Below are 10671 nucleotides of genomic sequence, written 5' to 3'. Positions count from 1 at the left end.
CCAGTGGGTTTCAATTGTCATTTCCTTTGCGTATATGTCAAATAAATCCTCATAAAGTAGGTTAACCCGGCAAAAAGTTCTAATGTACAAGGAGTTTTACGTATTGGCGGGTTTGATCATCTTTTCAACAATCAGCTGTTTTTGTCCCCTGTTATCAAACTCGTTTTCAAGTGACAATTGACATTTATTGCTGTCGTTATTTTATATTATAATGGCGCTTTAAGAGTATGCACTACTATGCACTTTGATAGTAGATTTAAATTGTCAATGCATATATGTCAAATAAATATTCATAGAAGAGGTTAACCCAGCAAAAAGTTCTAATGTAAATGCCGTTTAATTCCCAATATTTGTTAAATAAACGACAAATTTTAGCAAAGTTTTGTCACACTGTCTATGGGTATTTGTTTGTTTTGTCATTTGTAAGTTTGATCATCTGTTCATCGATCAGCTGATTTAGTCCGCTGTTATCATTCTCTCTTTCAAGTGTCAATTGAATATTCTTTAGATTTACGAAATCCGCTCGATCTAAAACGTCAATTCAGTAAGGTATACGCCACGTTAATTCTTTTCACAAATCCAGTTGATTATATTTGAGGTATACGCTATGGAATTGACATTTGAGATAAATCTAAACGTACTTTAAGGAATATTTTTGATTTGTTCCAGTACCTGCAAGAATTTACAATTTTTTACTACCATAGAAATTTTTCTTTTGTGTTATCAAAAAAAAAACTCTATATATATATATATACTCTACTCAAATGTCGGTTGGCTTGAAATCCTATGCAAAATCGAGATAATTTCAAATACAACCCAGCTTTCTCACCAAAAAAAAAAAAAATTACCAAATTTTCCTAAATTTAACATAATGAAAACATTTTAAGCTTCAACATATTTTAAAATTCAAAATAGTTAACCAACAAAAATATGAAAAACTTAAAAAAAGGTTTAAACATATTCTGAATAGAACTATAATTTAAAACGCGATATGTTTTTATGCATTTGTTGACCTAATTATTAGAATTATGAACATTTTGATTGAAAAATTGTCGCATAACTTATAACACCAGTGAAATGTATATGTATGTAAACAAATAACAGCTGAATGTCAACATTATGTCATTAGTACTTGTCCAAATAGCTAGAATTCTGTACTTCGATTTAGAAGACATAGTCTAAACGCACCTTTAGATAGTGCTATAATGGACAAGTCATTATGCAATAATAAGGTTATGTATTGAAACAAAAACATTTGTTTTTACCCCACAATCTGTCAAATGTTAACTAGTAATATTTCTCATGGTTGGCAACATTTGACATCGAGTTCATGTAGAAACTATGCACTTTGGCACAAGATCTATTACTAATGTCAACTGTTTTTTTTTCTCAAGTCTAACGGCAAAAATGTATGGTAGTTTATGTAAACATGCCATAAGTTTTTGACAATTTTTAGTAAAACAAAAATCTAATGATACAAAACATTCATTTCTCATTAATTTTTCGAAGATTAGATATAATTCGCATGCAATTAACCAATTGTAATAACAATTTTCATTTATTTCTATTAAAAATCAAACAACCCTCGTCGAACACAAACAAACAGCTGATTCATTCATTCATTGTGGCGAACAGCTGTAAACCGAAGCGGACAAGTGCGTATAAATGGCGTTGACTTGTGAATGAATGAAGCAGCAAAAAAAAAACAAGCGTCTTAATTATGCGGAATAAATTGACACTTCATTCATTGTAAACAACAGCAAAAAAACTGTAACAAATATTGCACTTGCATTCGCAGACGCACGCATACACTACCATATAAGTATGTTTCTTTTTTTCAATGTCAAACACGACAATGATGATTTACAAAAAATATATACGCGTAAACCGGTATTTGAAGTGCGTAAGAATTTTTGTAGAGTTTTTTTGCGGTTATCACGTTTAAACGCACAAAAAAATTCCGTTGCAGTATATTGATCATTAATGTAGAACATGTGAGTTGGTATTTCCTGTGCTGCTGTGGTTAGTAGCGGGGTTTTTCTGTCTCTTGTGCAAATAATCGATTCTGTTGAATATTTTAACATGATTTTAAGAAACTGGTCTAGGATGTAATTGGCTTGACACGCATGATTCATTATGGGAAAATCCCCACAATATGGGGAATAACAAGCAGGAGTGTTGGAAGTTGAGAAGATAAAACAGATTTAATAATTGAAACAGAATGGTCGCATTTTGAGTGTAGGTTTTTATGTGCGCTTATGTCAAAATGACAAGAAAAGGAAATCAACATTTATTAAATTAAAAGGGAATAGCTTGATATACACCTGATTTATAATGATTTACCATACAACCATAATTATTACTTATATCATATAAGACATACTATACGCATTTCCGATTTGGTTTACCATATCTCCATCCGTAATTTTCAACAACATCAAAATAGAAGGTATTCATTTACGACACGTCTTCCATTGTAAGATTTTGCGAGTACTCCAAATCTCCAAAATTTCAAAGGAAGTATGATGCTCGATATTTTATATTTGGAATCGCATTTTAGTTGGTCAAATATGAATTATGTATCTCCCGGCATGCACAAAATTTCGAAGGAAGTATGTTGACAATGCGTCATGACATAAGACCACAATAAACTTAACAAATATTACGGTTCAGTATCTTCCTCCAAATACTACAGCTTGATCATGGAATAATCCACTCATTTAAGCAGCATTATAGACAGATCATTGTCAAGAAGCAGATCTGTGCTATTGAAAGAGGAAAACCCGTTTCCGAATATATTAAATCAATAACCATATTGAATGCTTTGCATTTCATAAAGCGGGCCTGGTGGTTAGTAAAGCCTGAATGTATTGGAAACTGTTTCAAAAAGGTATGCACTATATTTATAAAAATATTTTTTTTCATATTCCTAAATACGTTTATTTTTTATATTTTCAGGCAGGTTTCAATCAGAATAGAGATACACCTAATTCTGTTTTTACACGATAGAATGGTTCCCGAAAAATTCGTGTAAAAAAAGATACTGGCCAAGTACACACCAGTATTATATAAAATGTTGCCATATCAGAAATTCATGCCATGCAGGGTTCTTACTCTAATTAAGGCAGGGATGTTTGAGCAAAAGCATTCCAGAATTTTCTTCAATAAATAAATAGTTCATATAATTTTTTTTTTTTTTTTGTATTCGTGTTATTTCAAATTATGTCGTGTAAAAATAGAAATATTTTTTCGTATTTACTCGTGTTATTTCAAATTCGTGTAAAAATAATTCTTGTAAAAACAGAATTAGGTGTACTATTGAGATTGAAGAGGAGGAAAACTGTGTAAGCGAAGTTTTGACGTTTTCATCAGAATATCAGCATTGTGATGACGAACTGATTTGCTGTGGAATGTTAAATGATGCAGATATTTTGGATGATGTGGTTTCGGACAAATATGTTGAAGAATGACATAATAATTTTAATGAGGAGGAATCCATTGTTGAAGTCTTTTATTCCAAGCAACCCAAAGTTACTTTAAAATATGTTCTAGATTCCGATGAAATATTAAGAACATATTGTACAGACAACGAAATTGAACAAAACTCATTTTTTGATTTTGAAAAAAATAGAGTCGTTTGTTGTAAGTTGCATAAAAAAGAAGCAAACTAAGATTACTGAATTTTGTTAAAAATAGTGAGCAATTCGATTTTTTTTATTTAATCCCCCAAAGACTTAAAATGGATCTCATAATTTAATTTGTTTCATTACAATAAGCTTCCAAAGCATTTGAATTAAAAAAATAATAGGTTATTGTTTAAACAATTTATTTATTTTAAATAAATATATGAATTTGTTTTAATAAACTTGAATTATATTTAGAAAAGTACATACTTTGTGTATGGTCCATGACGTGTATTATATCAGGATTCAGTTATATTCCATTAATGGACTTAAAACGAAATTCGGATATAGTCCACAAAAGTTGTGCAACTATTGTTGTGGACTATAAACGAAAACTACTGTATTAATATTTTGAAGTTCCCGGCCTCTAAAACTTATTAATATAAGTTGTAATATAAGCGCAACTTCTATTAATTTAGCAATGTGGCCTTTAGGCGCAAATGGACTATAGGCGAAGTGGTCTAAAGAACAAATAATTTGTATAAATTTGGAAAAAAAATGTCCGTAAAAAATGTCCGTTTTTGGGAAAATAACTGTAAATTAAAATCGTATATGTAAACGTACTTTAAATGATGTTAAATGTAGCTATTTCAATTTGCATTTTTTATAGAACAAAATTGGCAACCCCAATTCTAAAGATTATTATCACAAACGACCAAGAAATATTAACCTTTTAACACACAATTTGATTGAAATGACTATAATTTCAATAAATATCTCTTTTATGCCAATTTTATGCTATATGCCTAGAAAACAATTCAAAGTACTTATTTTAGTTCGACATTCTCGTTATGGTATAGTGGCCACCCCCAGAGGTTCTAGCTTAGCAACATTGGGGGCTATTGCACGTACATACCTCGCACATCTAATCAAACAATCCAATTCTATGTAGTGCTGTTATTAACACATATTGTTGTAAATGACATAGAATTGTTGCTGGTAAGTGAAAAACCAAAAACAAAAAACGGCGGCAAGCAACAAGAACAACATGTGGCTGAATAAAGTTGTTGGTTGTTGGGGCTGTCAGTCAGTTTTGCGGCAGATAGGCGAGTATGTCTGCTGTAAAAGCGTGTTTCATTTTTATTTGCGTTTCCAACGTGTTAACCGCAGCCAAGGTTAACAACAAGCTGACCATAATACTTGAATATTTGTTGCTTATAAAACATTTTTTTTTTTTTTGATTAATGCGAGAATTGATTTTATTATATTCTGTTTGAATAGAAAAAAAGCACCGCCAACTACTGGAAGTGCAGAAAATTGTGTCTCTTTTTTTTTGCATAATGTACTTATTTTCATATTCATTTTTTAGATTTTATCGAAACCTGTTTTATTCTCCCCAAAACCGTTTAGGTTCTTTACCATAGAAACTAATTTTTTATTTAAATTATTATTTACAAATAACGTCAAATAGTTACTAAGTGTGTAAGTAAGTAAGTACGGAGATTATAAATTCATAAATTGTTGACAATTTGCGTTTATTGTATTGGCATTTACTGTGAAATGTGTGTGTATGTATGTGTACTTGTATGTAAATTAGAAATATGCGCAATGACCTGGCAACGTTTACCAGTTATGTATGGCTGTCAGATAGAAAATCGCTTGTAATAAATCCGGTTTAACTTTTTGTTCTCTCCTTCGCAACAGAGACTTTGTTCTTTCTATTACACCCGTACCAGATGTTTTGTTTAATTTATTTTATTTTCGCTTCAGATAATGCATGGCTTTACATTTAGCAATAATTTATTTAAACTCAATGTTTATGCGCGGAATAGAATAATTTGTCAATGTGCCCAGACAGCAGCAGGTGGCAAAAAGAAATGTTCATGTAATTACATCATTACTAAATATACTATAAAGGAAATTGAAAAATATTTATGTGATTTTTTGAAAACCTATAATTTTGTTGAGACATTTTTTTTTTGGAATTTTGTAAGTTAGTTATAATTAAATAAAAAGTATATTCCAAAAACTGCAAGAATGCAAACATTTTTACTGCCATAACAATTTTTCTCTGGCATAATTATGGAAAATAATAATGCATTTTTTTTAAATTTTTTAAATCATATGTCAATGTCCATGGCATAATCATTTGAGAAATTGATAATGGCAACCCTTTTAATATGAAATGGATGGATGTATCCATGATGCAATAATAAGGTGATGTATCAAAACAAAACATTTGTTTTTGTCTCGATTATCTGTATAAATGTTCCTTATAATATTTCAAATGGTTGGTAACACTGTACATCGAATTCAAGTAAAATTACCCAATTTGACAGTTAATCGAGACATCAGCTGCGCTAAATGTACTACCTATTCATTGTGCCATGGATGGATGTATCCATGATGCAATAATAAGGTGATGTATCAAAACAAAAACCTTTGTTTTTGTCTCGACAATCTGTCAAATTTTTCCTTATAACATTTCACATGGTTGGCAACATTGCACAACGAATTAAAGTAGAAATTACCCGCTTTGACAGTTAATCGAGACATCAGCTGCTCTAAAGGACTACCTATTTATTGTGTCATGGAATTCATATATAAATTTCAAATGAAATGAAAAATAAATTCAATACAATTTTATGTGTGTCTATTGGCATATTTTTTATAAATTAAACAAAATATATTTTCTGAAGCTGAACATTGCTCTCAAGATTTAATCATGACTGTTACAACTTATATAAACTTTATAAGTTTAGAGGCAGGGAACTTCAAAATATTTATAAATATAAATGACTTAGACAATTTTTGCCACAGAACATATCCTGTTTGTATATTTCGAAGGTAGCTATTTTCATTTAAATTTTGAAAGCAAAATGCTGTTAAAGGCAAATTTATGAAAACATTGGAAACATATGACTGCATGAGACTACCTTGTATAATTATGCCATGCTCATACCCTTGCTAGAAAAACTATTCTTATACTTCAATATAAGTAATTTAAAGGTCTACAAAAGTTTTTATAAAATATTTCGGCATAAGGTTTTCTTGACCAATGTTCGTTTTACTAGTTCTTCAAAATAATTTGGAAAGTTTGTTACATATACGTTATTTTTACAGCTTAAGAATCGCCGTATGGCAAATTTATGCACCAGAAAAAGTATTCTTACATTTATAAAAAGACGAATCCCACTTATTACAAAATGATGTTCGTGTGAGTTAAAAAGAAAAAGCGCGACCACCAAAAATGTTGGACAATGCCAACAACACGCGGTGTTCCCAAACGGTCGCCTATCTAAGTACTAAACGCGGACGACGCTGCTTAATTTCGGTGATCGGACGAGAACCGATGTACTCAGCGTGGTATGGTCGTTGGCAATGCTTTAATTTAAGATGGGTCCAAAAACTAAAGAGCGAAGTCCTCGATCAATATTTAATTGTGAGGTTTAATAGTTTCAACCTACCTTTACCTAAACAATGTTTGCCAAAAAATTTGACAGTTTCGAATTTAGATAAATATTAATATACTTTAAAACAACAAATATTTGTTATGCATTTTCACCTAATAGAGAGCAATTTCTATTAGAATTATTAAAAAATTACAAACAGATATTATCAACTCATTGAAGTGTGTCAATAATGACTTTGCGCATTAACACATTAAACTATTTCTAATGTAGAAGCTCGAAATAATAATAATTATATTATTTTTGATATTTTTTGTTAATTATCATAATTGTATGCTGCACTTAATACAGTTCAAGTCAATCAAATTAAAATTTAATACAAAATAAAATAACAGTAGAAAAAACAAATATGGCTAAGTTACATATAACGCTTTACACACAGCTAGGTTTTTTATTATGGTATGCACTGTATTAAGATAATGGTCAGGCAAAGGGGACTTTCAGGAATGGCTTAACATGGCTTTGTTTAGTAAAAAAGAATAAAGGAGGACGGCGTCCAAAATCAAGTTTGATATCCCTTTATAAATTGGCATTTACATGTTTTCCACAAAATAATTTCCAATATGGATTTTGTCTAGGCTTTACGTCTCTGAAAATGTCTACAGTAAATCTCCCTAGAATCAGGATCGTATATAAGAAAACACATTTTAGGAACATTCAGACCATAATTATAATACTTATCTAAACAACTAGGATATTGTACCTCGACTTTGAAATCGAGTCAATTTAAAATGTATAGTCTAAATGCTTACTTTTATAGACATTTTTCAATGTCTGAAATTCTAAATACGCATTCAAAAAATTCAAAAGACGCATTGCTAATGTTGAAAAATTTCAACTTTATATTTTAATTCGCAATGCGTATTTGGGTAACATTCATTGAAATACATGTATTTAACTTTTTAGGTGAATAAATTCGTACCCATGAATTTGGGTACGACCCTGAAATCCATATTAAGAAGGGTTGCCAATATCAATTTCTCAAAAGAGACTACTTTCCATAATTATGCCATGAAGGTAGACATCATGATTAAATAATAAGGTGATGTATCAAAACAAAAACCTTTGTTTTTGTCTCGTCCATCTGTCAAACTTTTCCTTATAATATTTCACATGGTTGGCAACACTGCACATCGAATTCAAGTAGAAATTACCCACTTTGTCAGTTAATCAAAACATCAGCTGCTCTAAATGGACTAACTATTCATAGTGTCATGGTAGACATACTAATTAGTTATGACATAAACATAAAGCTACATATATGTCCATATTAATCAGCTGATCGGACCAAATGTAAGGAAATCAATTTATTCGTTTAACACTGCGTTTAGATTTACAAAATCCACTCGATCTCAACTGTAAATTCCATGAACAATTTTAACGTGACGTATACGCTATGGAATTGACGTCATTTTGTAGAATTTAGGATTTAGTAGAACCATGAGAAATGTTTTTTTATTTTATTTATTTGTTAGTCTATGGACATTTTCCTTACAGACTATATAATACAAAGTGTTGTACTTAATATCATGAATTTAAATATATTAAAATTTTACTTTTCAATGTTTCACGATTTATAGATAAAATCAATAAGATTATATAATTCATTAAAATCTTTAGACATTCTTGTTAAGGGATCTACATTTGAATAATTCATTCTAGAAAATTGAATAGCTAGTGGTGCATAATTGCGAGTAGCTCTTTGGGGAATATTGAAGGAAATATTGTTGATTAAAAATCCAGCAATAACGTCACCCATTATTACATTAAAAGTAAATGATGCATTCAACATTTTCCTTCGGTTTTTTAAAGTTGGCAGCTTGATGAGGGAAAGTCTATCTGTATATGATGGAAGATTATGAATCGAAAAGTTTAAGTTCCGAAAACAGAAAAGTAGAAATTGCTTTTGAACGGGCTCGATGCGATCACTGTGCGTAATATATATATAGGATTCCATATGATCGAAGAGTATTCCAGTATAGGGCGAACGAGCGTTGTGTATAAATTTTTTGTGACATAAGGATCCATGGACTCTTTACTCCACCATTTAATGAACCCAAGCACTGACTTGGCTTTATTTATTGTTACTGAAATGTGAGAATTGAAATTCAGTTTACGATCCAAAAGAACTCCTAGATCCACAAACTCATTAACTTTTTCCTGAATGTAGTCGTTAAGTGTGTAATCAGGATCAATTAACCTCTTTCTTGTAAATCTCATGAGTTTGCATTTCGAGTAATTTATTTCCATAAGGTTAATGTTACACCAATTCGTAAACGAATTCAAATCATTTTGTAACTAGGTAAACATTGACAATGGGTCGAATAAAAACAGATATTTTTTCTTTTCATACATATTCTCTCTAATTCCAAATGTTTTGGTGGAACTGTTTTTTTTTTTCTTGTGACTAACAATTAAATATTTTGAACTAGACGATATGTGGTTTTGTTAATTTTTTTAATTTCGGAAACAATTTTTGATTAATGTACAACCTTTGTGATTATAATTTAAGTGATTATATTGTTGTGGTTATTGCGGTTTCAAAAAAAAAATTATCATCTGGAAGTAAAATGATTTGTATATTTAAGTGACCACAAGTATAGGAACCTTTTTCAAAATGGAAAATTTAAAGTATATTTATTTTGAAAACATTATGGAAAGGAAAAGAAGGTTAAACCGCGTTTATACTATATCAAATAACGATTAACGAAATCCAAAAATACACCCTAACCGTTTACATATTCCTCCAGATGATGTAACCGACAGTCAGCTGATGATTATTGGCATATTATTTATGAGGATTTATTTAACATGTAAACAATGGAATTGAAAATTTAAAACCACTTGATTAACGAAAACCGGTACAATATAAACGTACTCTAAGATAATGATTTGAAATGAATAAGATAATGATTTATCATTTACATTAGATTTGTTCCCGATTAACCCTCCTTATGAGGATTTATTTGGCAATTATTTAAAGCAATTGACAATTTAAACCCACTGTGTTAACGAAATCCAGTACTATGTAAACGTACTATAACCCGCATTTTCATACAACAATCGTGTAAGTCATTTAAGTTCAAATATATTTTGATTAAATCACATAGTTAAATTGTCAATTTAATTGAAAATATGTCGAATAAAAAAATCTATATTTTTATAAACTTTTTTATTTTAATAAATTAGAAATTGTATGAAAATATATATCTAAAATAAATTACACAATTACAGTAACGTCTGACGTTTCGTTAAAGTAACAGTTTATGTAATTAAATATTATTTATAATGGATTAACAATATTATTACGATGCTAAATCAACTGCTTGTAATATAAACACATGGCAATAATCATGTGATTATAACTATGGCTAATGTTTAATAAATTTTAATTACATATAAATTGTCACATTTTTTCCAATTAACCAATAAGTAGGTACTTAGAAACGGTTATGGGAGATATAAACTTAAAACGAGACAGACACTTAGGCTACGTTTACATAAATGTCATTTATTCTGTGAGGTTTATATTAAAATTTATTAAATTTAATTTATTAAAATTTGTTTCCATAAAGTAT

The 10671-nt window shown here is 29.8% G+C and overlaps 1 pseudogene; it reads right to left on the bottom strand.

Annotated features, from left to right (window-relative positions):
- Window positions 1-6884: 6884 nt before the first annotated feature.
- LOC133325106 (5S ribosomal RNA) lies at window positions 6885-7003 on the bottom strand (annotated as a pseudogene).
- Between the last annotated feature and the right edge of the window lie 3668 nt (window positions 7004-10671).

This window comes from Musca vetustissima, unplaced genomic scaffold (genome assembly GCF_032173495.1).
Source record: "Musca vetustissima isolate MV318-11 ecotype Yass unplaced genomic scaffold, APGP_CSIRO_Mvet_v1 utg13543, whole genome shotgun sequence".
In the NCBI taxonomy this organism is placed as follows: domain Eukaryota; kingdom Metazoa; phylum Arthropoda; class Insecta; order Diptera; family Muscidae; genus Musca; species Musca vetustissima.
This window is presented reverse-complemented; position numbering and strand designations above follow the sequence as displayed.